We start from the raw sequence: 5,480 nt of genomic DNA, 5'->3' as shown, positions 1-5,480 counted from the left end.
GCAGGGACAATGGAAAAGTTTGTTCTCTCTCCTTTCCGGCCCCACCTCATTCTCTTCCCCACTTGGAAGTTCTCTCCCTGAACTACCAAATGCCAAAGTTTTAAGGTTTAAAAGGACCATCTGGCCCAAACCCTTCTATGGAGATGGGACCAGTGACAGGAAGCAACTGGCCCGAGGTGCAGAGCAAGGCAGGCCGAAGATGATCACAGGGAAAGGCAATGTGGAACAGCGAGTGGTAAGCCATGCAAGATCTAGAGCCAGTCTTCCTGGGTCTAAATCCTGGTTCCCATCAATAAATTGGGGATGGGGACAGTAGTGCCTACCTCACTGTCACTGTCAGGATTGTAGGAGTTGTGAGACAGAAAGCTGCCAAGTCTAGCCCAGCACTTGGTAGGGGCTGTATTGATGAAAGCATTCCTTTTCTGTACCACACGGTGCAGCTTACAAAGCTTCTCAATGCCTGCGATCTCATTCGTCCCTTCTGACAACCCCGAGAGGTACATCGCTATCCCCTTCACACAGAGGAGGAGATAGGCAGAGAGACTGACTGGCCGAGTTCACGCAGCTGGTATCAGGTCTCTCAACTAGCCTGCCCGGGGTCTTTCCAGCTCCTCCTGCCTGCCAACGACAGCTCATACACTGGATCCTCAAATGGAGACGGGGGCCAGAGAACCAAATGGAGAGCCGGCACTTGGGTCCTGATGTCGTCCTGAGCTCCTCTTATCCCTACACTGGATGACTCCATTGCAGAGAGGACAACATTACCCATCTGACATCATCCCAGCTTGACTCAGATCTCATTCTGCTGATCTCTTGGTCTTCCCACCTCCCACCCCTAGAAGGGAAAATCTCTCACCATAGGCTCCAGTCCTAGTTATCCCGGTCCTTCCTGTAAATGACTCCTTTCTTTTCCTATCTAGTGCTTCTGTTTACTACAGTGCCCAGGGGTGCTTCCCCCCACAGACCCCCAGCCACCCCCCATACCACAGGCCCCTGAAACAGCTCAAGCCAGGCCAACAGCCTTGGCTCTGCACCTGCTTCCTGGAACACACCTGGCCCCAGACTCCTGAGGCCGAGATCCACTCCCTGCCAGGCCCCTGCAGGCCTGCCAACTCGCCTCACCTAAAGACACACAGTGGCCACCTGTCCCCACCAACCAGGCTCACCAGGTCTCCTGGAAATGCCTCAATCTTTCCAGAATCTGGAGTAGGCTGCTGCTGAATGAAATGCACTCTGGGGAGTGACCATTGAATGATTTGTTCCAATCATAGTTTAGTTTAATATTATTTGTATCCTTGCACAGGCAAATTTTTCATTTAATGTCAAAGTTTTTTTGTTTTTTTTTTTTTAATTTTTATTTATTTATTTATTCATTTTAGAGAGGAGAGAGAGAGGGAGAGAGAGAGACAGGGGGGAGGAGCTGGAAGCATCAACTCCCATATGTGCCTTGACCAGGCAAGCCCAGGGTTTCGAACCTGCGACCTCAGCATTTCCAGGTCGACGCTTTATCCACTGCGCCACCACAAGTCAGGCCAAATTTTTCATTTGATAGAGCAGTAGTTTGGGAACGGAGCAAGAGGCAGCCCCAAGTCTAGGACTTGGTTTGAATACTTCCTGGGAACAATCCTGTCCCCAGAGCTCTCATTGAGAGCTTGTTTGGAGATTTTAGCAGGGGAGCGCAGCTACCTGTATACCGTCAACTGAAGACCAGTCCTCTCCTCTATCTGAGAAGGCTGTCCTCTTCACACAGGGAGCAGTGAGGAAGGGGACACCTGCCTAGCCAGCCGGATCAGCCGAATCAACCCTGGCGATCAATGGGGTGACAGATACTGCAGCCAGATCGCCCTTGCATCCTGAGAGCTTCCATTGAGACTCAGGCTACACCTATGTGCCCAGAAAGGCAGCTCTCACCTGGGACTACTTGGGGCCTCACCGCACACCGGAAATGGCCCAGTCTCACAGCCCACATGGAGGACTGAAAAAGAGGACATGAGAAAGGATACTTTGTCAGGAGGAAAGCTGAGAATAGTAGCAGAATTTTCAAACAGAAAAAATACTGAAGAGGACAAGTGGCTTTCTTTGCTCTAGAAACTGTCCACTCTACAAATCCATGTGTTGGGTAAACCAAAAAAAAATTTTTTTGACAGAGATAGAGAGAGAGTCAGAGAGAGGAACAGCTAGGGGCAGACAGACAGGAAGGGAGAAGAAAGAGAAGCATCAATTTTTCGTTGCAACTCCTTAGTTGTTCATTGATTGCTTTCTCATACATGCCTGGGGGGGGGGGGCCATAGCAGAGCAAGTGACCCCTTGCTCAAGCCAGTGACCTTGGGCTCAAGCTAGCAACCATGGGGTCATTCATGTCTATGATCTCATGCTCAAGCCAACAACCCCACGCTCAAGCTGGTGAGCCTGCGCTCAACCCAGCGACCTTGGGGTTTCAAACCTGGGTCCTCTGCGTCCCAGTCTGATGCTCTATCCACTGCACCACCGCCTGGTCAGGCAAACAAATATTTTTTTAAGTTTGTTCATTTGTAGTGGGGCAGCGCCATGTGTGTACAGTCTATGGAAGGCTGCGGGTGCTTGCCCTCAGGGCGGCAGATTGCGCATTGCGGATTGCCTTCCTGCCTCTGTGGGAGGGGGCTGGAGGGGCGATTGTTTGCTGGAGAAGGGTTTTTTCCCCAGCCTGTTTTGCTGGGGAGTGCTGAGGCTGGTGGGGGCCTGTGAGGTGCTTGGGAACCCTGAGAGAAAGGGAAGCGGTCTTCCCTGCCTGTTTGCTCCTCCATCATTATGAGACTCTAATAAACAGAATGGCTCACCATCCTCTGGCTCCACAGTTCCTTTACCTTCTGCCTGAATCCAATAAGCACCTGCATTGCCACCATGGCAGTGGCCACCGACCTTACACCAAGGTCCGGGTTCAATCTCCAGACAGGGCACATACAAGAATCAACCAATGAATATATAAATAAGTAGAACAACAAATAGATGTTTCTCTCTTGACTGGGTTGCTCAGTGGATAGAGCATCATCTCAGCATGCTGTGGATGCAGGTTCAATCCCCAGTCTGGGAATGTAGGAGAAGCAATCAATGAGTGCACAAATAAATGGAACAACTCAGTGGAACAATGAGTGGATCCTTCTCTTTCTCTCCTCTGCCCTTTCCCTCTCTTCTTCTCTTTCTCAAATCAATGGGAAAAAAAAATTTTAAATAGACTAAATAAACCTGACCCAGTGGTGGCACAGTAGATTAGAGCATAGGCCTAGGACACTGAGGACTCAGGATCAAAACCCCAAGGTCGGCCTGACCTGTGTGGCGCAGTGGATAAAGCGTCGACCTGGAAATGCTGAGGTCGCCGGTTCGAAACCCTGGGCTTGCCTGGTCAAGGCACATATGGGAGTTGATGCTTCCAGCTCCTCCCCCCTTCTCTCTCTCTGTCTCTCCTCTCTCTCTCTCTGTCTCTCCCTCTCCTCTCTAAAATGAATAAATAAAAAAATTAAAAAACAAAAACAAAAAGGCCCTGGCCAGTTGGCTCAGCGGTAGAGCGTCGGCCTGGCGTGCAGGGGACCTGGGTTCGATTCCCGGCCAGGGCACATGGGAGAGGCGCCCATTTGCTTCTCCACCCCCACCCCTCCTTCCTCTCTGTCTCTCTCTTCCCCTCCCGCAGCCGAGGCTCCATTGGAGCAAAAGATGGCCCGGGCGCTGGGGATGGCTCCTTGGCCTCTGCCCCAGGCGCTGGAGTGGCTCTGGTCATGGCGGAGCGATGCCCCGGAGGGGCAGAGCATCGCCCCCTGGTGGGCAGAGCGCCGCCCCTGGTGGGCGTGCCGGGTGGATCCCGGTCGGGCGCATGCGGGAGTCTGTCTGACTGTCTCTCCCCGTTTCCAGCTTCAGAAAAATGCAAAAAAAAAACAAAAAAACCCCACAAAAACCCAAGGTCGCCGGCTTGAGCGTGGGTTCACTGGCTTGAGCACAGGTTTGCCTGCTTAAGCATGAGATCATAGATATGACCCCATGGTTGCTGGCTTGAGCCCAAAGGTTGCTGGCTTGAAGCCCAAGGTCGTTGGCTTGAAGCCCAAGGTCACTGGCTTGAGCAAGGAGTCACTGGCTCAGCTGGAGCCCCCTGGTCAAGTTACATATGTGAAAGTAATCAATAAACAACTAATGTGCCACAACCATGAACTGATGCTTCTCATCTCTCTCCTTTCTTGTCTGTCTCTACATGTCTATCTCTTTTGCAAAAAAAAAGAAAAAAATGACTAAAAAATGTTAACTAAAGAAGTAATGGCTAGGGAGGAAGAGTATTCTAGGTAAACAGCAAGTGAGAAACATGGTGCCCCTACAAGTACTAAAGGTTGTAGTGACCTATAGAGGTGGGCCAGAGCCAGAGGGCCATGGGGCAGGGGGTGGGGGTTTTAGGCTGATGGCCATGGACAGGAGGCTGACAAGAGAAACAACTAACCTTTGTATTGCATGCCCAGGCTTACCTTACCTTATCTTCCAGAGGCCTTGGTAGGTCCCATGGGTATTTTGCAGATAAAATTAAGACTCAGAGAGAGATAGTGATTTGCCCAAAGACACAGCTGGTATGGAAGTAACAGAGGCAGACTAAAACCCAAATGAGTCTTACTCCAGGGCGAGGCCCTAAAGCCAGAGAGATGAATAGATCATTCATTCATTCATTCAACATCCATTTATGCCTACTTTCGGCCAGGTACTCTTCTTTTTTTTATTTTTATTTTTTTTATATTTTGTATTTTTCTGAAGCTGGAAATGGGGAGAGACAGTCAGACAGACTCCTGCATGCGCCCAACCGGGATCCACCCGGCACGCCCACCAGGGGGCGATGCTCTGCCCCTCCGGGGCGTCGCTCTTCCAAGACCAGAGCCACTCTAGCACCTGGGGCAGAGGCCAAGGAGCCATCCCCAGCGCCCGGGCCATCTTTGCTCCAATGGAGCCTCACTGCGGGAGGGGAAGAGAGAGACAGAGAGGAAGGAGAGGGGGAGGGGTGGAGAAGCAGATGGGCGCTTCTCCTGTGTGCCCTGGCCGGGAATCGAACCCGGGACTTCTGCATGCCAGGCCGACGCTCTACCACTGAGCAAACCGGCCAGGGCCACCAGGTACTCTTCTTGAAGCAGGATTTCAGTAATAAACTAGACCAGTGGTCAGCAAACTCATTAGTCAACAGAGCCAAATATCAACAGTACAACGATTGATATTTCTTTTGAGAGCCAAATTTTTTAAACTTAAACTATATAGGTAGGTACATAGTTATTAACTTAATTAGGGTACTCCTAAGCTGGCCTTTGAGTCACACTCAAGGGCCCAAAGAGCCGCATCGTGGCCACAGTTTGCCGACCACTGAACTAGACCACTGAAACAGATAAGACAAAGCTAAAGAGTTTGGGCTTTATTCTGTCAGCAACAGGAGGTCAGCTGGTTTCCAGAAGGTAGCGGTGACTGTCCCTCCACCCTGAGCTGCAGCC

The sequence above is a fragment of the Saccopteryx leptura genome, chromosome 3, assembly GCF_036850995.1.
Source record: "Saccopteryx leptura isolate mSacLep1 chromosome 3, mSacLep1_pri_phased_curated, whole genome shotgun sequence".
Classification (NCBI taxonomy): Eukaryota; Metazoa; Chordata; class Mammalia; order Chiroptera; family Emballonuridae; genus Saccopteryx; species Saccopteryx leptura.
The sequence above is the reverse complement of the archived record's forward strand: the minus strand, read 5'-3'. Positions refer to the sequence as shown.